The sequence below is a fragment of the Sorex araneus genome, chromosome 1, assembly GCF_027595985.1.
Source record: "Sorex araneus isolate mSorAra2 chromosome 1, mSorAra2.pri, whole genome shotgun sequence".
NCBI classification, from domain to species: domain Eukaryota; kingdom Metazoa; phylum Chordata; class Mammalia; order Eulipotyphla; family Soricidae; genus Sorex; species Sorex araneus.
Window position 1 is genome coordinate 316,777,191 of NC_073302.1, and position 25,004 is coordinate 316,802,194.

The window sequence follows — 25,004 nt, forward strand, 5'->3', positions numbered from 1 at the left end:
TTTGACTTATTTCTCTAAACATATTGGCCTCTAGGTTCACTTATGTTGCTAGGACTCATTATTAATTAATTAATTAATTAATTAATTAATTACTTGAATCACCACCATGACAAGCACAGCTACAGTGCTGTTCATGATCTGCTTTTAGTCATACACTGTTCTAACACCCTTCCTGTCACCAGTGTACATTTCCCACCACCATGTGCCCAGTTTCCTTCCTGCCACTCCACACACAATAGCTTGCCTCTGTGGCTGGCACTTTTCTTCTCTCTCTCTCTCTCTCTCTCTCTCTCTCTCTCTCTCTCTCTCTCTAGCTCTCTTTCTCTTTCCATTTATACATTATGGTTTGCAGTATAGGTGTAGTACTGAAAGGCTATCCTGTCTATTCCTTTACCTACTTTCAGCACTCAGTTCTTGACCAGTGTGATCATTTCCAGCTATCACTGACATACTGATCCCTTCTGTATCTACCTGCCGTGCCCACTCCCCCACTTATAGCAAGTTTCTAACCATGAGCCAGTCCTCCTGGTCTTTGTTTCTACTGTTCTTGGCTATTAGTCTCATACTATGTTTGTTTTTTATATCTCACAAATGAGTGTAATCATTCTATATCTGTCCTACTCCCTCTGACTCATTAAGCATGGTACTCTTCATGTTCATCTATTCATTAGCGAATTTCATGACTTCATTTTTCCTGGTGACTGTGTAGTATTCCATTGTGTAGACATATGATAGTTTATCCAGTTATCTGTTCTCAGGCGCTTGAGTTGTTTCCAGATTCTCGCTGTTGTGAACAGCGCTGCAATGAACATAGAAGTACAGGTGGGTTTTCTACAATGTGTTTTATGACTTTATTACTTTTATGGTTGAGTATGCCATTAGTGTTTAATCTCCAGGTGGCCAGAGGAGGCCCCAGTGGCTCTCCCCCTTGCCACCCAGGTCGGGTGGTCTCGTGTAGAATATCAATTATTTTCTTTAAAATTTTTGAATTTACCTCAAGGAGAGCTATATGCAGCAGCTAGCTGAAAGGTATTTTCAGGAAGGTTCACAGATTCAGGAAATTACTAATTCTCCTATGTGGATTAAAATTGACAAAGGATGGGTAGCAGGGAGACTCCTCATTTGAGGAAAAGGCTATATTTTTCTTTCAACAGCTAACTCCACCAAGAAACTTTGAGTCCTGTTTTGCATTTTGTCAGGAGCCGAATTCATCTGCCTGCTTTAACTTTCAGAACTTTGAAGTCTTACAACCCTCTAAATTCCAGCCCCAAGCCATAGCCAAACTGATTTCAGGGGGAAGCCACAAGGAAACCAGAGGAGTTTGCATCAGAGGGCCTGCAGCAAAGGCCTCTGGCTCCTTTAACGTATGATGAGGTCACATTAAGAGCATTCCTTATATCCTTCTTTTACAGGTTGTGGAATGGAAAACGCCAGGACCCCATATTTTGGATTAACAATTCTTTACTTTTACCCTCTCCTTGGAATTCACAGGTGCCTCAGTTTCCGAAGGAGTAAAGAATGACTTTTAATAGGAAAACCTTTTAATTCCTCTCTAGGATAACTGTTCATGTCAGAGTTCTCCCTCTCTCTTTCTCTACCCCTAGGCATGGAAATGTACCAAACCCTGATGGTTGAAGCCTCTGATAACTTTTAAAAAGTGTTTTTTTCAAACATAAGCTAGGTTGCACATATATGACTGCCAGTGAACCTGACCAGAAATGGCTGCATTTTCCTGCTGAAGGACTCCTGACAGAAGTTGTGATGCTCCTATTCCAGTGCTCCCTGCCTGATCCAGTGCTTCCTGAAGTTCATCAGACTCCTATAGCTGCTCCCCTGGGACTCATTGCTATGACCACTACTGCTGCTGTTGCAAAAACAACTCTTCAATTTTGATCTAGACACTTCATTTCTTCAGAATGGGACTAAATAACTCTCATCATTGGTGACTCTCATCACCCCTGGACAGTGCAGGACAATTGGACACTTTACTACAAGCACTGCTTTGGCCAAGGGTCGGACTGAAATTTTACTACAACTTATAAGACTGTATTGTGTTTGGAATTGTTCCTCTTTCTATATCAAATTTTTGTGATTTTGTAAACAGAAAAGGGGGAGATGTAGGATATCATTGGTTTGTCCTTTCTCCCTTGCCAAAGAGTTTAGGTTTATCTGGTAATAATCTCTAAACATTTTAAGACAACATTGGTATGTCCTGTTCTCCTTGCCACAAGGAGCTTGGGTTTAGTGGGTCACACTCATCAAAGTGCTCCCGAGTCACTCCCATTCCTTTGTTTATCTGTAACCACTTCTCTATGTTCTTTTCTCCAACTAGTTAATTAGCTTTTACTACTAATCAGACTCTGTTAATCTGTAAGGTCAGATCTTTCTAGGACACTGAACTTGTATTGTAAGTTAATATTGCCTTTCTACTCTCCTTGTGTCTTTTGAATAGTTTACTTTAAAGCAATGTCCTTTTTGTATGGACAAAGAAAGACAATTATTAATTGTCTTTTGTAACATGGGATTTAATTGGCTTTGAGTATTATTCATTCTTGGGCATCTACTTTCCAGACTTAAGCCGCAGTTGCCCTTAGTTCCTAGCACCTCAAAGGCAGGGTCCTGACGAGGGACAGGACAGATCCAGGGCAAGCAGTGAATTATGTGCTACCCTGACATTGAGATGGGCCTGGCCAAAGTGCCTAACGCTTAACTACAAGTTAAGAGCTTGGTCATGGACACATACTGTCATGATCCAAAAATAACAACGAGACTAGGACCCTGCTAGGTATAGGAAAGACTAATCTGGCCTGAGCATTGTAGTCCGAGATTGAGATGACCCCAGGAGAGCAATTCTATAAGCTTAATGCATCTCTTGCTGTGTCCATACAAAATGATTAATATTATGAATACATACCCATGGGATTCCGTTCTTGGGCGGGTCATCCTGCTGAAAGAGTATCTGTCCTAGAAGCTTCCCTCAGGGGATTCTGCTTCTAGGATTCTGCTTTCTATTCCATTCTCCCCATGTGCCTGTTCCAGTCTCTCGGACCCCCCTTATTCTAGTCTCACACTGCCCCTCATTCCTGTCTCTTCCTGTCTCTCCCGCTCATCTCTCCATGCTCCATCATGCTGCCCTGCTTTCTGTTTTCACATGCCTGCTCCTGTGTTCTTCTACATTCTTCTCCCTCTGTCCCCCTACTAGTCTCTCTGCACTCCATCTTGCTGCCCTGCTCTCTCTATCTTCTCCTCCAACTCTCTCATCTCTCCACCCCCAACATTCTGGGCTGACACTACACACAGTCCAGTAGAAAAATCAACATAAGAAAGCCCTTCCTGACTGCCCATCAGGCTCAAGGGTGGAAACACCACTTAGGGGTGTTCCTCTTCTCCTTAGTCCAGTAACTTAATAACACCTTAATTAACATCTTAATTCTACATCTTAATATTAGTTATCTTTGCATGAACACAGTAAAAGGTACATTGAGGCTTATCGGGTGGCAATCCTGGGTATATCTTGCCACAGACTCCGACTACAGACCAGATTAATCCTTCCTAATCCTAGCAGGGTTCGAGTCTGGTTGTTACTTCTTGGATCATGACAGAATTTGTCCTTGACCAAGCTTTTAACTTATAGTTAAGCATTATGACACTTTGGCCAGGCCCATTTCAATGCCAGGGTAGCACATAGCTCACCGCTTGCCCTGGGTCCATCCAGTCCCTTGATGGGCCCCTGCCTTTGGGGTGCTTGGAAGCAAGGGCAACTGAGGATTAAGTTGAGAGAACAGATGTCTGGGAGGAAAATATCATTCAGGGTCAATTAACTCCCCAAGTTACAAAAGCATAGCATTAACTGTCTCCCTGTGTCCATACAAAAAGGACATTTCTCTGAATTAATTATGCAAAGGACTTAAGGAGAAGAGAAAAACAGTATTTACAAGTCAACAAAGCATAAAGAAAGAATTTACAAATAAACACAGAGGAATGGGAGCACTGTGATGAGAGTAACCCAATAAACCTAAGCTCCCTGCAGCAAGGCAGAAAGATCAAACCAATATTATCCTATTACAACTAGGTCTAATAGAAGATCAAGAGTACAGAAGTGAGATAAGATACATCCACAAGATGAAATTCACTCAACCACAAGGTGAAATTCACTCAGTATTGGAATTTACCTCTAGCTTATGTGATAACACTATATAATTATACACACACACACACACACACACACACACATATATATATATATACATATATATATAAAGTACATAATATAGCTATTTTGGGCTGGAGCACTAACGCAGTGGGTAGGGCGTTTGCTTTGCACACGACCGACCAGGGTTCAATTCCTCTGTCCCTCTTGGAGAGCCCGGCAAGCTACCAAGAGTATCCCGCCCACATGTCAGAGCCTGGCAAGCTATCCGTGGCATATTTCATATGCCAAACCAATAACAACAAGTCTCACAATGGATATGTTACTGGTGCCCGCTCAAGCAAGTTGATGAATGACGACAGTGCTACAGTGCAGTGCAATATAACTATTTTATGGGATTGTATTCTAATTTCTATGAATGCACGTACTTTCAGATTGTGTATATTACAAATTATTCAATCATTAGTTGATGGATACTTAGATTATTTCATTCTTAGCTGTGTAAACACAAAAAGAGGCAGCGGTGCTCTATCTCTCCAGCCTCCCACGTTTGGTAGTCTCCAGCCACTTCCCCGACCCCGGGGAGGTTGATAGCAATGGGCAGGTAAAGGAAGAAATGAGGGCCAGGCTGTTTGGTCTCAGTCGCAGTTTATTCCATTCCCATCTCCATTCTCCTCTGATTCTTCTCCTGCTTCTTCATCCCCCATGCTGTTTCTTTCTCCTTCTTGTTATGGATCTGGCACTGGAACCGCCAGCCCACTCTTACAGTCTAGTTAAATCCCAAAGCATGAGGATTGGGGCTTACACATAGTTGTGGTCACAATCAATAGGGTTCAAGTTCTTTCCCTCAGGGGATTCTGCTTCTAGGACGGATTCTCTTTCAGCAGGATGACCCACCCAAAAGCAGAATCCTATGGTGTGTTTCTTCTCTCCTTGTCCAACTAACATACAAGCATTCATAATATTAATCATTTTGTATGGACACAGTAAGAGATACATAAAGCTTATAGAATTGCTCTCCTGGGGCCATCTTGACCTCAGACTACAGTGGTCAGGCCAGATTAGTCTTTCCTATCCCTAGAGGGTTCCTAGTCTCATAGTTGCTTTTGGATCATGACAGCATTTGTCCATGACCAAGTTCTTAACTTGTAGTTAAGAATCATGGCACTTTGGCCAGGCCCATTTTGATGCTAGGGAAGCTCACAGCTTCTCTTGGATCTATTCAGTCCCTCATTGGGACCCTATTTTTGGAGTGCTAGGAACTAAGGGCAACTAAGGCTTAAGTCGAGAAAGCAGATGCTCGGGAGCGAATAATATTCGAAGCCAATTAAATCCCAAGTTATAAAAGCATAATATTAACTGTCTTTTTGTGTCTATATAAAAAGGACAGTGCTTTAAAGTAAACTATTCAAAAGACATAAGGAGAGGAGAAAGGCAATATTAACTTACAATACAAGTTCAGTGTCCTAGAAAGATCTCACCTTACAAATTAACAGAGTCTGGTTAGGGGGAAAAGCTGATTAACTGGTTGGGGAAGAGAGCATAGAGAAGTGGTTACAGATAAACAAAGTAATGGGAGTGACTCGGGAGCACTGTGATTGGTGTGACCCGATAAACCTAAGCTCTTTGTGGCAAGGGAGAAAGGACAAAGCAATGCTATACACTTCGCTATTAAAAGTAATTCAACAGTGAGCATATGAGTGCATATAGCATTTCAAATTAGTGTTTTCATTTTCTGAATACCCAAGAGTGAGACAATGGAATTATATGGAATTTCTTATTAAATTTTATGAGAAAACCTTCCATAGGGTCCATATCAATTTACATTTTACCCACTCTATTGTTTAAGTTATTATCATAGTAGATTTTGTCACACATGTAAGGTGATAGCTCATAATTCTCTACAAAAGATATCTCACTAAAAGATGCTCATAACTTTTTATTAGTGGAATGCAAAAATTGTCCATATTTTAGAGATACCCATAATATGGAGGTTGAGTGTCTGGGCGTGGCAACATGGAAGCGACTAATCAGAGGAGTACAGAAGTGAGAGTGGCTTGGATTGTTTAAGGAGCATTAATAAGTCAGTAAATTTATATTCAAATTATATTTAAGAAATTGTATTGGGGGACCCTCTGCGCCTAAAGACTTTGATTCCAGAGATGTAACACATTCGGGCATCCAGCGCAGCATCCGATAGCGATGCACTGGGACACCGAAATGGGCTACAAGTCTGTGCTGCCGGGGGTGGATTTTTTTTTCCTCCCCACCCTGTCTTCCTGCACGGAAAGCGGCGGGCTGGCGGCACCCATGTGGCAGGCACCATCTTCTGTGACTCCAAACCCACAGGTATTCGGATTTTACTTTTGGGGTTCCCAGGAACTCATGGGAAGGGGGCATAACTGGCATGCCCTCGGCCCAGATAAATCCGGAGCCGCTGAGCGCGAATCGGACCCTCTGCGCCTAAAGACTTTGAATTCAGAGACTTCTTACAGCAATGCACTGGGACTGTGAGCTGGGCTATGTAATTTCTGGCAGAATTTTCCCTGGACTTTATACAGAAATCCAAAACCGCGCGGACGCGGCAGCGTCGGCGCGACTTAACATTTATAATTGTCAGCAATGTGAAATGGTTCCATTTGAACAGGTCTGACTTGGGTGGGAAACTCCAAATAATAACAGTAAGTTTTTGTTGAAATATTGAAGGTTTTTAATGTAGCAGCCGCCTCTGGACTGTGAACTAAGCAAAAGCCCCACGCTGGCCGATGCGGCGTGGCGTACACCATACTATGAGGCGCAGGAAGGGGGATGAGGGGGAAAAAGAAAAAAAAAAGGGAAAAGGAAAAAGGAAAAAAAGAGAGAGAGAGAGAGTTATGTACTTGTAGCAGTGGGGCTACATATCTCCTCATTTCCAGCAATGAAAAACTAATTATCAAATGTAGTAGGTCTGTCTCTCTTGGTTGGAAACTCCAACAACTATAGTGAGTTTTGTGTTGAATTATGGAATGTAATCAAGGTAAAGAAAAAATGAAGTGAAATTCATTAGTTATACAGTAGGGGGTAGGAGGTGGGGGCGGGGGGTATACTGGGGTTTCTGGTGGTGGAATATGGGCAATGGTGAAGGGATGGGTGTTTGAATATTGTATAACTGACATATAAACCTGAGAACTTTGCAACTTTCCACATGGTGATTTAATAAAAATTAAAAAAAAAAAGAAATTGTATTAGGGCTGGAGCGATAGCACAGCGGGTAGGGCGTTTGCCTTGCACGTGGCCGACCCGGGTTCGATCCCCGGCATCCCATATGGTCCCCCAAGCACCAAGCACCGCCAGGAGTAATTCCTGAGTGCAAAGCCAGGAGTAACCCCTGAGCATAGCTGGGTGTGACCCAAAAAGCAAAAAAAAAAGAAAAAGAAATTGTATTAAAGGGCCAGAGAGACAATACAAAGGATAAGGCAGTTGCCTTGTCTGCACATGACCTGGCTTTGATCCTGGTACCCCATATGGTCTCCTGAGCTTGCCAGCCATGATCCCTGAGCACAAAACCAGGAGTAATCCCTGAGCCCCGCTGGGTGCCCCCCTTCCTAAAAAATATAATCAAAAATAAATAAATATAAGAAATAAAGTAGAAGAGTTTATTGGCTATTTCATCGGAATATTTTATTCATAAAAATACTATAAAATACTGGGCTGGAGTGATAGCAAGTGGGTAGGGCATTTGCCTTGCATGCGGCTGAACCGGGTTTGATTCCTCCATCCCTCTTGGAGAGCCCGGCAAACCACTGAGAGAATTCTGCCCACATGGCAGAGCCTGGCAAGCTCCCCGTGGTGTATTTGATATGCCAAAAACAGTAACAAGTCTCACAATGGAGATGTTACTGGTGCCCACTTGAGCAAATAAATGAACAACGGGACTGCAGTGCTACAGACAGTGCTACTGTAAAATATAGGTATCATAATGCTATAGTAAAGTTTAACAAAAATGCTTATCAAAAAAAGGAATGCTAAATTAGATAAATTAGAATGAGAATTTTTTTGAGGAAGCAGGATAAAACAGTACATTTTATTTTAAAAATATGGACTATTATTTACTTTTCAAAATATCAGGAATGTTATAGAGAAGTGTTTGGTAAACAGTGACTCTAAAATATATTGGAATTGACATTTATAAAATATGTTCACAATTTTATCTAAGAGAAAATTATTTTTTCTCTCTTCAATGAAAATCATAATAGGGTTGTATAATTTAAAAATTAAAAAAAGATGCATTTAAGGACTCATTTCAGCTTATATATGTGTGTGTATTATAACATATGATCTGTAATGTGGGACTTTGATGAGAAGCAAGTAAATCATTATTTATTCCTCTTTAGGAAAAGAGATTATTTAATTTGTGACTTGAAATTCTGTGCATTAATCTCAACCAGAAACAGTCAGCCATAGGTAATTTTATCGAGCTAGAAGACTTTAATACATGAGCATTGATTAATGAAATCTAAAGAATATTACATTAAATGTCTTTCAGTATCACCACAGAAAGTTAAAATTTAAGACATCAACCAACGATTTCCTTTGTTTTTTGTATATGACGTAGGTTTATCACAAGCACTGTAAAGATTAACTAGAATAAAGATAGAATTGTGATCATGCTCCAGATACCTAATTATCAAGATATAAAAAGAGGAAGAACGAAGAATGTGAGATAGATTTTACTATAATTTATGATTTTTGACCCTGATTAAGAAGGATGGGTAAGCAGTCCTAGCAACAACTGATTTATGAACAACTGATTTAAGAGATGTAGCACAGATTATTTGATTTAAATCAGAAGCAACCATAGCCTATAGATCTTGACTAAGCAATTTTTTTAACATTTAAGTACATATGCTCTTAGCATAGAAGAATAGATAATTAGAAGTTTATTTCACATAACAGTAAAGTCAAAACCCCATGATTTGAGTGAACTTTACCCTGTGGTTGTGTCTCATACAACACAGTCTTGGTCTTCTCAACTGACACTTCTGTACTCTTGGTCTTCTATCAGACCCAGTGACTGTCACTTAATGCTGAAAACAACTTTTCCTAGGACGTGATTGTTCTTCTGGTGCTATGCTTCATCTGAAGCATAAATTTTGGTAGCAATGTTCTACCCTAGGATTGATATTTCCATTGTAAGGCTGATACTACTTAGGTCATTTATATCTTTTAAACAGTTGTCACCATGGTCCTTTCTGTATGTTGGCATTTCCCCAATTTTTTGTATTTTATACCATGGTCATCATGGCTATAGCCATCTCAGAGAGTCTGACGACCCCCCCAGGGAAAACAACATTCTCACTGAAATGGACTATTACTTGCTGAATCATCTGTCTGCTTTCAAGCATTTGCTGTTTATACATAAGGCATGTCATCTTTCTTCAAATATATGAGGCATGTAATTGGCAGCAGATTTTTTATTACCAGCCATTTAATTCATTTTTCTTAGCTTTAGATTTATATAAGTATTGTCCCTCAAGGCTGTCAGGGAAGAACCTGAATGACAAATGAATGACTTGCCATTCACCGAGAGAAATATGCTTCTATGTAGGAACTTTTGAAGAAATGCAATGTGGATATTTTTGAGGATAAATTATAAACACATGTACATAGTTATGTTTATAGTAAACACACTCACATATTAAAAATCAAATTTCTTTCTGTTTTTATTACCCTCAAATGAATAATATCTCTCTATGTTTGTAATAATATTGGAAAATATCGATAAGTTTTTAAGTAAAGTTGTGAACAGTTTAAGCATTTTGCTGCCTTGGGGAAAAAATGGAATGCAATTTTTAAGACAAAACAGGGCAATTAGGTTAAATTGTGTTATTCTTTCCATCTACACAGTGTTCACAGTTTTTTTAAGCTATCTGTGTATATATTTATGTGCGTGTTTAATATATATTGATATAATTCCCAAATGAACTGCATCATAGAGTAATTAAACTAACCTTATATTTCTTAAAAAATCTTTGATTGTGGCTACGCATATGCTGCCCGAGCCCATGTGCTGCTTGCGCCCATATGGCTGAGAACATGTGTCACCTGCATCTCCCCTCTTGAGATTTGTACTTTCATGCTTTCGTGTCTAATGCTAGAACGTGTGTAGGGACTATCTCTGCCCTTGGAGAAGCCTGTGTTCTCTCTTGAGTGCATTACTCTCTCTCTCTTTTTCTCTCTCTCTCTCTGTCTCTCTCTCTGTGTCTCTGTCTCTGTCTCTGTCTCCCTCTCTCTCTCTCTCTCTCTCTCTCTCTCTGTCTCTCTCTCCCCCCCTCCACACCTTAAAAATCCTCCAAATAAATTCTATTTATTCACACACATACACAAAAACCTTTTATTATTACTGCTGTATGTGTGCATGTGGATTAGGAAAATATTAGCAAGGTAGAAAATACGTACACAGTGTAAAATTCTAGTTGGGAGCAAAGTATAAATTGTTAATTATTGTCCCTTTACTAAGTGCAAAAATGTTGGTATTTCTTAATTCTTCATTTGATCTAACATCATTACTATATGTATGTTATTTTCATATTTTGCACACTTAAGAGTAAACTCGGTGAATCAGTATCTTTTCAAGCCACAGAATGAGAATTTATAGAGGTGAGAATTTATAGAAGAGTGAAGGGGTGAATAAATTTAATAAAATGTATTAATTATATGGTAAAGTATACAATCTAGACATTTGGTGGACAATGTGAAGGTATAGCAGAAACCTGTAGAATGCTATAAATTGTTACTTCAATGTTTTGTAAAAATAAATTTACATTTTTCAAATTCTAGAATCATTATTACCAGTTTATTACCTGTGTATGTCAACATTAAAAGTATGTTTCTTTTTTAATACCAAGTACACTTGATATGTATATATACAACCAATAGAAACAAGCAAGGAACAGAGTAGGTACCTAAACTTTAGGAATAGTTTAGGGTTTTAAATACTAAATGATTGTAGAAAATAATTATTATTTTTACTTTGATAGTGTATTTTCCATAATAGCAAAGAGAAATAATTTTTCTATTTGATTTTGAATTATAGCAGTTATTATTTGTTTGAGAACTAAATTATAAAAATATTTCTTTTATGAGCATGATAACACGTAAGTGCAATTAAAATTTTAAATGTGTTTCAGTCCTTTGTACATGAGTATAATCATTCAACAAAGTATAATAAAATGCAAACAAGACTATAGCCAGAATATTGAGAATTTAATTGAAAATAATGGCGCTACATATCTTATTGACATTATTTTATAAGAATTAAATTTGAATGATCTTCTTCCAATACGTTGCTACTCTTGAACCTCCCTTTGTATTTAAATTCTTGCTACCAGAGAAGGTTAAGTTTGCCATGAAGTCAATAAGATATGAGCAAAAATGGCATTGTTAGTCACTAGTGTCTAATAAAAAAATGAAGAAACATGTCAACTTATCAATGATGTATTTCCCTAAACCCAAACACATTTGAACATTAAAATAACATATTGCATTTTTGAAGGCTATGTTCATATAAGAAATAACTATTTTTAACACTTTCCTAAAGTTTTATAGAATTAAATTACCAGTGAGATAGTTCTGTCTCAGGATCATTATTAAAAGTGTTTAGGAATAAGACAGTATAAGTTCAGAAGAATAAACCTAGGTTGACATAGGTGAAATTTCAGAACAAATTAGCGAATGTCCAAAAGTAGGAGAGAGCACCAAGATTGAAGTTACAGCATAGAATGAGTTTGATTCCAGAGAAATTTGAGGTGGAATTGAACAAGTATTGATGACTAGGTAGAAACAGAGAGAGGGACTGCCGGGAAGAATCTCAGACACAAGAGAGATTTTGGTTGGTCTCAAAAACAAAAGGGGGATGGAATGAATTTGAAAATAGGAAAAGAATTTTGTTTTAAATCAAAAGTGTGTAAGTATATTTGATCACTTTTTCCATCAAAGTTTATGGTTTCTGGGTGAGATGAAAGAAATACTATTACATGGCTATTTTTTTTATCTGCTCATATTTCCTCTTGACAATTTTACATTTGGGAGTTGTTTGGTTTTTGTTTGTTATCTTCCCCCAAAAAAAGAGTAATATGAAATTATAGCTTTTTATATATCCCAAGTATGAGGAACCAAAATACTTTTATTTGACTTGAAACATTTTTTTTCCATCATGCTGTGTGCAATCTCAGAAATATCCTGAACATATAATGACCATGGCATTCCAGTGAGTGGAAGGTATTGAACTGAGAAGGGAATTTTTTCAAACATCCACATCATGTCCACAAATTGGAGGGTGGAAAACTTCTTCCATATCAAATCATACAATCATTGGGAATAGTTTATTTTAATTTTTTATTCAAATTTCTCATTATATATGTCTACTATACTTGAACGTTTTCTTTTTAACCCTCAAGACAGTACAGTATAGTGTCTTTCTCCTTTTTTGTGAAGTTTTAATCCATTTGTCATGTGGTTATTTATAAACTTTTAAATTACATGTTTATAAACATATTTATAAACTATGATGGCTCTTTAAAGACAAAATCAGACATAAAATATTTTAAATGACTTCATAATTTGTTATATTAGATTCCTTTCTTTTATGATGGACATCTTACCCTACAGTTTTCAGACAAGACTTAAAAAGGGGACTGTGCTTTAAACTCACTGGCACACTAGACAGAGTATTGCTTTGAGCTTTAATAATGGATATAAAATCAACCCAGAATTGGGTTTTAAGTATCAGCACATTTTAAAAGTCAGTCAAATAGGGAATTGGTCCTATCTGCTTGGTTGGTGAACATCTAATTCTAGATGTTTACTGGTTCCTCTTAATAGTGGAGTTGAAATAGCAAGAATAGAATAAATTTAGGAAGACAGTTCAGAAAATTAACATCTTACAGAATGCTAAGCTGAGCTACAGACTCTAAGATAAATTTTCACTTTGATTTCCTGGGTAACCCTCACACTGAGAAACTGTCATTCGCCTCTGCTGGTTGTAGAACCTCATTTTGCCTCCCTTCAAGAATCCAGATTACATTCAAGAAGCTTGTGCCAATACCCCACTAGAAAATCATTATTGTAGAGATATTTAAAAGTGTGCTTACAATAGATCTCTACTAACACTGAAAAGCAGGATGATCAAACCCCGGTAGGACAGTGCTTTCAAGACCCAAACTTAAGTTTTGGCAGTATTGATTCTGTCTGGATATCCTCTTCAGCTGATCTAACAATATCTGACTGGCTCAGAATCAAACCTTTACTCTGAGCACAGCTTTGAGAGTCTAGGCAGTGGAATTTTCAGACTCCCTAGGGTTTAGTACAGGAAGGCATGCTCAAAGAAGGTTGATAGAGATGTTGAACCTTATTCACTTGTTTGGTCTTTAAGCAATGCCCAGAATTGGTTTGGTCTAACTCTCAACTCTGTCCTCAGGAGCCTATACATATGTGGTACTGGGCATTGAGTAATGTTAGATGTGTGCAACATTACTGTCTTACTGTCTCTCTGGCCCTAAATGTTGAACTTCAAAACTGCACTCTTCTTTTCTTTGTTATTGTATAAGGGACTTAAACCTTACAGATTAAAGAATTTGTGAAAATATAACAAAGACTTTTAAACCATTTTTTATTGTCCCTTGTGAAATACGTATTTCAAAGGCTGCATATTATTAAGCCAAATTATATAGTCACTCAGGATGGCTTTGATTCAGACCCCAAGTAAATGTGCATTTACCCTCATAAATAATTCTTTTCTTAGGATTATTCATCAGTACTGAGAACCAATCAACTGCTTTCCAAGTCTTTTGGAAGCTTTTTGGAAGGTTTACCCATATTATTTTCTCAGACTCTAAATTAAAAGTGTAAATCTCCTTTTTCCTTCTTTAAATGCAATTTAACTTAACCTCCCACAGTTGAAAACCCCAGACACAGAAAGCCAAAGCATTTCCCTTGAAAGAGAAAGTCTTTTATTCATGTCTTTTCCAATGTATAGAGAAAAAAAGGCAAAATATTAATTAAATTTTTAATAATCTCTATATATATTTTGACAAAGAATGGCCAGTATCTTTCTGTGGATTTTGAATGAGCTCTGTGAATACAAGATGTTAAAGCCACTGCTTATGTTGATATTTTGAATCCATGAATGTTCCTTCTTCTTCCTTCTCAACCTACAAACTCTATCTGAGGCACTAAAAAAGACTGCCTAGACTTATGTCACATTAACTCTGTGATTCACTCCAGACTGGATTGCCTGACCACAACACCATGAAGATAGCTTTTTTACCCACATCTTGGCCAGCATATTTTTCTGACTTTCACTGTCACTGTCATCCCGTTGCTCATCGATTTGTTCGAGCGGGCACCAGTCTCATTGTGAGACTTATTGTTACTATTTTTGGCACATCCAATACGCACGGGTAGCTTGCGAGGCTCTGCGGAGTGGGCTCCATACTCTTGGTAGCTTGCCGGGCTCTCTGAGAGGGGCGGAGGAATCGAACTCAGGTTGGCCGAGTGAAAGGCGAACGCCCAACAGCTCTGTGTGTGTTCTGACTTTAAAAAAAAAATAAAATCATCCATTCTCATAAGGATGAAGTAGGTGCTTGGGGGCCACACCTCAATGTGTTCAGGCTTACTCCCTCTGTACTTAGGGATCATTCCTTTAGGGTTTGGGGGACCATATAGAATGCCGGTATAGAGTGTTAGATAGAGACTTAACCTGGATCGGCCGCTTGTAAGGCAAGCACCCTAGCAGCTGTGTTATATATCTAGCCCCATCATCTGTGGTAAAGTGTCTATTTAACTCTTACCATTTTTTGGATGGAATTTTTTTTCCTTGAGTTTTCTTAGATTTATGTATGTAATGTATTATTTCTTTATCTTATACTTCACATGCAAATATTTTTCCCATGCAATAGGATTTATTTTCAGAGATGGTTTGATCTATGAAATTTTAGTTTGGTATAATCTGGAAAACACTCGAGTGCCTGAGAATAGATGACTGGTTAAAGAAACTTGGTACATCTACACAATGGAATACTATGCAGCTGTCAGAAAAGATGAAGTCATGAACTTTGCCTATGAATGGATCAACATTGAACGTATAATGCTAAGTGAAATGAGCCAGAAAGAAAGAGACAGACATAGAAGAATTGAATTCATCTGCAGAATATAAAACAACAGAATGGGAGATTAACACCTAAGAATAGCAGAAATAAGTACCAGATTTGCTCCATGGCTTGGAAGCTGGCCTCCTATGCTGGGGGAACAGGCAGTTCAGATAGAAAAGGGAACACCAAGTAAAATGTGGTGAGAGGACCTGCTCGGGATGGGTGAGGCATGCAAAAAGTGGAGTATAGACCAAACACGATGGCCTCCCAATAACTCCATTGCTTACCGCAACATTCAAAAGGAGAGAGAGAACAGGGGGGAAATGCCCTGCCACAGAGGCAAGGTGAGAGGGGGGGTTGGGGGAGGGGGGGAGAGATGATGGGGTCATCAGTGGTGAATGGACACTGGTAAGAGGGATGGGTACTCAAGCTGTGTATGACTGAAATACAAGCACGAGAATAGGTAAATCTGTATCTGTACCCTCACGGTAATTCATTAATAAAAAAAGGAAAAAAATTACATCTTCAACAAGAAAAAAATATTAGTTTTGTATAATCCCATTTGTTAATTATTGTCTTGTTTTTCCTTCTTATTGGGATAGAATTCCTGAATACATCATAAAAACCAATATCATGAGTTGTTTCATCTGTGGATTCTTCAATGTATTTTATGGTTGGAGATCAAATACCAAAGTCTTTATTCATTTTTAAGTTAACTTTCTTCATGGTGTGTGATAGTGATCCTGTTTCATAATAATGCAAGTGGTTATCAAGTTATCCCACTACCACTTACTGAATTTTATGGTCTTGGCTACTTTGATGTAAACTAACTGAACTTAGGAATGAGGATTCAGTTCTAGTCTCTGAGTTCTGTTCCATTGATGTGTGGATCTCTTGTGATGTTACTATTATGCAATTTTGATTACTATAGCTTTATGCTATAGTTGAAGTGGAGTCGAGCATGATACCTCAATTTGTCCTTTATATCACTGTGTTCTTTGTCTCTTCAGGTTCTTTTTTGTATTTATATACAAAAAGGGTGAATGGACAAGTGGACAAGTGGGTTGACATTTCAAAGGTGCATGAAGTAATGATGTGATAACATACAGTTTTGAAGATAACATATATTTTGGACCATACCCGGCAATGCTCAGGGATTACTCCTGGATCTGCACTCAAGAATCACTACTATGCACTCAGGAATCACTCCTGACAGTGCTCAGGGAACCATATGGGGCACTGAGGATTGAACTCTGGTTGGTTGTGTGCAAGGCAAGCATCCTACCCACTGTGCTACTTCTTTGGATTAAGTCAATATTTTTTAACAATGAAAAAAATCAACTCATTAATATATAGAAACATTAAAAAATAATAAACTAAGCCTATCCTGTTTATTGACCTACTGGCTATTGTCTGTTTAAAAAAATATTTAGGAGTAGCTTCTATTTCCCCATGTTTAAAATTTTATATTCATGCAGATTTCTCAACTTGTGAGAACTCAAATTCCAGAGTTCCAACCCAATCTGACATCCTAGAATCCAGACTTGACCAACACTGAGAAACTATCATTCCTGTCATCAGTTTTATGCTTCCTTGAACAAGAGAAAAAGTGTAAAATGCAGCATTGTGTAATAAGGTTCTGAAACATTTAAAGGTAGCACTTACAAAAGTGAAGAATAGATTAGTCACATAAGTTTGATTCAGCTTCATTTATGTGTGTGTTTAAATAAACTGAAAATGATGATTGTGCTGTTATTTAAATTTTTTAAAATGTCATTATTCGACTAATGTGAGACAATGCCATGCCAGCTGAATGAGAGTTAATGGTAAGGATTAACATGGCCAAGAGTGATCCTCAGATGATTATCTCTCAGAAAATGAGCTAACCCAACTATTAATGGAGCTACGCTTAACTATCCATAGAAACCAAACAAAAAATGATTGTTATTCATCCCCATAATTCTAGGGGAGGAGGGTTTGTCTTACACAGCTATAAAAGCTTGATATAACAACTTCTGATAGCAAGTTAAAATCTATTATAGCTGGTTTGGGCACAGTTTGAAACCTAACAATTTCAGTGAAGATTTTATGGCCTGCTTTAGGCATGAGAATTAGTTGGCAGTCTGCGGTGTTATATTATTACTTCTGGACCTTCATTTCATCAGAGCTTGATAAGTAGTCACAAATTCCTATTTCTACTCTACTTCTAATAATTAAAATGCTTTTCGGTTGAAAAGCATAGAGCAGAAATTAAATATTTCCTACAAAATTAAAGAAACTGTTTCCTTATAATTCCAAAGTACAAATGAGAATAAAATGGTATATTTTCACTTACTTCCAATTTCTCCCCTTTTGGGTGTTTAAATAACATTGCTGACATGAATAGAAGAAAATACTAAAAGACCATATATGTGTCTGTTATCCTGTCATATTTTAAATTATGAATATTCTCATTGTATTACTTAGAACTCTTTCTCATTTCCCTTGAGATTTCATGAATACAAAATTTGAGGCAGCTCATCCCATGTTGCATGAATTTCCAATGTAATTTATTATTGTTTACAGAAAACAGGCTGTGTCTCACTATCAGGTGAAGGTAGAGCTTTAAATTTCCATGAAGAATTTGGAATTCCAACATGAAGAAAATATTTGGCAATTATTGTTCATTTGAGTGGGGTTTCATGCTCATGAGAATAACAGTTTAGTCACTGTCACTGTCATTGTCACTGTCATCCCGTTGCTCATTGATTTGTTCAAGCAGGCAACAGTAACGTCTCTCCTTGTGAGACTTATTGTTACTGTTTTGGCTTATCCAATACGCATGTGTAGCTTGCCAGGCTCTGCTGCGTGGGCTTCATACTCTTGGTAGCTTGCCGGGCTTTCCTAGAGGGGCGGAGGAATTGAACTCGGGTCGGCCGCGTGAAAGGTGAACGCCCAACTGCTGTGCTATTGCTCCAGCCCAGTTTAGTAAAATTTTCTTATTTTTGACTGACATTAGGCAAACACCATACAGTGAGAGGAATTCAAAGTGGTTGGTATGTGGGGAATTCTATTAAAAGGAATTTTAGTGAACAGGTTGGAATTATGTATGCTTTGCTCACATTCTTCTGACTAGCAGGACAAAGATGAATTGTCATCTTATGATGTTGCTTGTTTATTGTGCCCTCACAGGACACCTTTGAACATGTGCCACTTTAAAAAGGAAAATTGTCAATCCATCTTGATTTGTAGGTCTCCTTGGGAAATGAGCATTTCTTTATGGTTGAAAAGCAAACCAAAATACAACCTCTCCAAATGGTTTACTATCTGTAATACACATCTTTCCTTTCCCTCAGGTTATTATCTGCAGCAATATTTATTACAAGTACATGTTTTCTCTCTGTTGATATCTTGCCATTATTGGCTTCACCTGATAGAAATCTTATCATTGTTCCTTTTTTTAAACATTCAGAGAAACTGGGGATTAAAAGATATAAACTAACCTTGTATTGAGCAGACTGCCCTTCTAGGAAAGCAAAAGGATTTTATGTAGGTTGCATTTGAAGCTTTTTTCTCTGACTCTCTAAGCCTTATTTAAAAAAATCTGTTTTCCTATTTATACATATGTGTAATTTATTATAAATATATTTATATTATCTTAAAATAAACTCTATTTAAATAAAATCTATATTAAAAATAAACTATGTTCAAGTATTTTTTGGTGAGACTTGAAAAAATATATGATCATGTAACCAAAAGAAATAGCTGTGCATAAATTAGTTTTGCTGGGTTTCCTCTATAAGCCTCCATAGTCACCTTAGTACCCATCTAGACTCAGACAACTCATCTGCAATCTATTAAATATTATTTTGAATTGTATAGAGTTTCACATGGAGTCAAGGCATTTAGATTCTTCTGTGACATCGATATTACTAAATGGCAGCTTTGAGTTTTATCCATGTTATTAATCAGTAGTATTGTGTTTATTAGGATCACAGACTAGAGCGATAGCACAGCAGGTAGGGCATTTGCCTTGCACGTGGCTGACCTGGGTTCGATTCCTCCATCCCTCTCAGAGAGTCCAGCAAGCTTCCGAGAATATTCCGCCTGCATGGCAGAACCTGGTAAGCTACCTGTGGCATATTCGCTATTCCAAAAATAGTAACAAAATATCTCACAATGGAGACATTACTGGTGCCCACTCCACTCGAGCAAATTGATGAACAAAGAGACTACAGTGCCTCAGTGCAGTATGCTCACATAATGGTAGGCCTCTGTTGAAAAACATTGATTTTTTTTTACAATGTTAAAGTTCGAGGGGGCACCGGTAATGTCTCTCATTGAGAGACTTATTGTTACTGTAAAATATTCTCTAAATGTAAGGAAGTGTAAATTGTATCTTTGGAGAACAGTATCAAATATATAATTAATTTCAAAAGAAATACTAAACTTTCTAAACTAATTCTCCATTTGCAAAACAATCACATTAATAACATAAAAGTATCTTACATTGGGGACCGGAGAAATAGTCCAAGGATTACAGCTCTTATCCTGTATGTGGCTGACCCCAATTCAATCCGTGTCACTGCATATGGTTCCCCCAGCACCACCCACTGATCCCTGAGTACTGGTAGGTAGGAACTCAAAATAAACATATGAGTGCCAATTTTAAGATATGTATATAAAAGAATTTACACTTAAATATATTTAAGACCTTTTTAAGAATCTACTAATAGGCATATAATTCTAGATATTGATCCCTGGTCATTAAAAGTCAGTGGCACATATATTTTTTGACATCTGTTGTTTTAGGATTATTTAGCCTACTCAAAGGCATATATAAATAAAATTACACAGTAAGAAGACTTCAGTGCCAGTCAGTCTTATTTTGCTCAGTATCCTGCATTAGCTGTTCATATATACATTTTCATTTAACTACTTAATTTTTATCACTCTATAATACTCTAATGTAAAAAATAGTTTTATTCTAATTCTACTGTTAATGGAGATTTGTTTCAGTTGTTTTTATTTTTTCCAGCTGAAAAACTGTATATGAATTATGTTACCATACACATACTGGACATGTCTTTTGGTATACATGTGTGCAATGTTTGATTTATTTGCAATGAGTATACAACTAGCAGTGTGATATTATATTTTATGATACATATTATTCAGTTTCAATATATACCACTATTTTGTCATGGTAACTGCACCAATTAGAAAATCATTAATATTAATGAGGGAGATAGATGAAAGCACTAGGGCACATGTTTTGAGTTCATTAAGGCCTGAATTCAATCTTTAGTACCAAATGGCTTCCTAAGGACTTCAAGGCACAGCCCTAGTGGCTCTTGAACACCACTGGGCAGAACTCCAATATGAAATAGTAACTACAAAACTGTAGAAATCATTAATACACCCTGATGTTCAAACCACTGTTCATTTTTATCAGCATTTGATATTCCTAACTTTCTTTTGTATAAATTTTGTTAATATGATATACAACAGTAAATTTTATGTAATTATCACCATATTTTGATTTTAATAATTAATATGTTTGTTGTGGAGGTACAACTCTCTTGCCCAATTTTGATTTATTAACTTTTTTGAGCAATTAAACATCCTTTGCATTTTATAAATGTCAATTATTATATTGGAAATATATTTTTCCTTTTTTCATTTAATTCTCTCAGTGGGTTATTTTGATTAGAAAGTCTCCTAATTTTAATCAAGTATTGTTTGTGAAGATTTGAAGATTAGAATTTTGAGTAACAATTATAAAATATTTACCAATATTTGATAGAAATTGTAAATGTAATTATCTGAATTTTTTTCAAATTAGAAGAAATTCTTTTACTATCTCACAATTATTGATTATGTTTTGATTAATTACTATTTTTATACATTAGGCAGCATATTTAACAATAGTGCTATCACGTATCAGGAGATAGATAAGTCTCTACAGAGGAGTAAAAAGTATTCATTGTTGCTTATTATTTGGGAAATCTAAATCAAACTACAGTGAGATAGCCTCACAATTAGTTTTGAGAATAACTACAAATTTACACAAACTATACTGGGTTAAGAAAATTTTATCCAGTTTCTAGTTTGCTATAAAAGCTATTAATAGATAATATATATCAGGTGCTTTCTCTGGATCATTTGTTCTAACCTTTTGTTATTTTGTTAATTATGCTAATTATGTTAATTTAATTATAGCTGTTCAACCATTCTAATTTTCCTATAATAGACATCATGTTTCTGCATTTAACTCTGTCATTGGATTTTGTTATTTGGTTTCATATTTTCTGACCTGTCATCTTATTTCCTAAAATGTTCTTGTGAAGTCCTTATACAAAACTATTAAATTTTGATTTTAGTCATAGATTATAAAGAAAAATCTTAGTAGAAGTTATGCTGGTGCCAGGCTCTTGCTTTGAATGCAGCAAACCTGGATTCCATCCCCAGGATTCCATACGGTCCTCCGAGCACCACCAGGAGTGATTCCTGAGTGCAGAGCCAGGACTAAACCTTGAGCATTGCTGGGTGTGTGGCCCCCAATACAAAATGAACAAAACGACAAACGAAAGAATAGTTATGCTATTATCTTCTATTGTTTCAGAACTATCCTTTACATTTCACTCCCAATCTGAGTCACCTCCCCATGTATTTTTAATATTAAAATACCACACTCATTGGCTTGCTAACCTGTGTTTGATGCATCCATGCTCTATTTCTTATATGATGACCATTTTTCTCATTAAAGGTTATCGCAAGTCTCCAAGGGCTGTGATCTCCATTCCTTTAAGCCATTTTCTCACAAAATGAAAGTGGCTTGCATGTCCTCCTGTCACCATATGAGCTGCATGTGTAAAAACTGCTCCATAACAACACTTCTGTTATCTTAAGTAGAACTGATTTTGTTTTTGCTATTTTTTTTTTGCATTGTAAGGATGAAAGTTAGCTCTGTAAAAGCTTTTATAAGTATTGTGTGGTTATAGCTGAATATAAACATCATTCTGATTTCTGTGATGGTAATGGCATTATTTCATATTTACTTGGGATATTCATAGAGTAAAACTTTTTCAGGTTTCAACTACTCTCTGTGTAGTATGGAAAGCAGCATTCTTCAAAGTTCATTGCCACAAAATTAAAATAGCTGTGATATTCTGTTATTTAGATTTAAAACACCAGTGTTATTATCCTCTATTATCCTGGCTCAAGCAAGCAGCTTTAATATTAGAATGAGATAAATCTTGTCACTTTTCTTTTATTATAGCTGATGTAAGAGACATATTGCACAAGAAACATATTATCTGTTTCTGAGCATTTTTTATCTCTCTTTCTACTACTTCATAAAAGCGCAGTTAAACTATTTTTAACTTGCTGAAAGCCTATTGCTCCATCCTGGGTGTCTAGAGAATTTGATAACATCACTATGTAACTTTACTTTTGGCCTCAGCAATTTGGTTTTTCTATTCATTTATGTCTGGATTAGCTCTAACGATGTAGACTTTTATTTAAATGAATTTTATTTAAACAAAAAAAGCTAGAAACATAGCTCCATGGGCTGAGTGCACACTTTGTTGGAGCTTGCACTCAGTCTTTGGTGCCACAAAGTCCCCTGAACACTGTCAGGAGTGATGCTCTAGTGCATAAAATACATGTTTAAATTTCTGTAGTAATTTTATTGGATGGAACAATTTATTTATATAACTCAGGTAGAGTGCTGAGTTGCAATCTTCTTAATTAATAGTTCAGACTATTCACCAGTTCTTTGTTAGTGCTATTTTAACATATTTCACAAAACAATCTACTAATTACAGACTTCCAATAATCACATATTTGGAAACATGTTTTAAATGATGAAAAGTTAATATACAAAATATATTTTTTGAAATATGTGGATTTGTCCCAAGTGAATCTTAAGTTACACATAAAATACAACTTAGTATAAATCTTGTGGAGCTGGAAGCTAATGTTGATATACCTGCATCATTCTAGCAGCCCTTAAAAGTACCAGTATGAAAGCAGTAACAATTAAAACAGCATGGTACTGGAACAAAGGCAGAGCCGTAGACCAATGGAACAGGGTGGAATATCCCTACACACAACCCCAAATGTATGACCATCTAATCTTTGATAAGGGAGCAAGAGATGTGAAGTGGAGCAAGGAAAGCCTCTTTAACAAATGGTGCTGGCACAACTGGACAACCACATGCAAAAAAATGGGTTTAGACCTTGACCTGACACCATGCACAAAAGTCAGATCAAAATGGATTAAAGACCTCAACATTAGACCACAAACCATAAGGTACATTGAAGACAAGGTCGGCGAAACCCTCCACGATATTGAAGATAAAGGTATCTTCAAACGTGACACGGAACTAAGCAATCTAGTAAAAACAGAGATCAACAAATGGGACTACATTAAACTTAAAAGCTTCTGCACCGCAAGAGATACAGTGACCAGAATACAAAGACTATCCACAGAATGGGAAAGGATATTTACACAATACCCATCAGATAAGGGGTTGATATCAATGGTATATAAAGCACTGGTTGAACTCTACAAGAAGAAAACATCCAACCCCATCAAAAACTGGGGCGAAGAAATGAACAGAAACTTTACCAAGGAAGAAATACGAATGGCCAAAAGGCACATGAAAAAGTGCTCTGCATCACTAATCATCAGAGAGATGCAGATCAAAACAACTTTGAGATACCACCTCACACCACAGAGACTAGCACACATCCAAAAGAACAAAAGCAACCGCTGTTGGAGAGGATGTGGGGAGAAAGGGACCCTTCTTCACTGCTGGTGGGAATGCCGACTGGTTCAGCCCTTCTGGAAAACAATATGGACGACTCTCAAAAAATTAGATATTGAATTCCCATTTGACCCAGCAATACCACTGCTGGGAATATATCCCAGAGAGGCAAAAAAGTACAATCGAAATGGCATCTGCACATGTATGTTCATCGCAGCACTGTTTACAATAGCCAGAATCTGGAAAAAACCCGAATGCCCCAGAACGGATGACTGGTTGAGGAAACTTTGGTACATCTATACAATGGAATACTATGCAGCTGTTAGAAAAAAGGAGGTCAAGAATTTTGTAGTCAAGTGGATGGGCATGAAAAGTTTCATGCTGAGTGAAATGAGTCAGAAGGAGAGAGACAGACATAGAAAGATTGCACTCATCTATGGTATATAGAATAACAGAGTGGGAGACTAACACCCAAGAACTGTAGAAATAAGTACCAGGAGGTTGACTCCATGGCTTCGAGGCTGGCCTCACGTTCCGGGGAAAGGTCAACTCAGAGAAGCGATCACCAACTACATTGTAGTCGAAGGCCATGTGGGGGAAGGGAGTTGCGGGCTGAATGAGGGCTAGAGACTGAGCACAGCGGCCACTCAACACCTTTATTGCAAACCACAACAGCTAATTAGAGAGAGAAAACAGAAGGGAATGCCTTGCCACAGTGGCAGGGTGGGGTGGGGGGGAGATGGGATTGGGGAGGGTGGGAGGGACACTGGGTTTACGGGTGGTGGAGAACGGGCACTGGTGAAGGGATGGGTTCCAAACTTTGTATGAGGGAAGTATAAGCACAAAAGTGTATAAATCTGTAACTGTACCCTCACGGTGATTCTCTAATTAAAAATAAATAAATTAAAAAAAAAAAGTACCAGTATGATTGCATGTTGCTGACTTGGGTTCAATTCCTGGCACCCACTACTG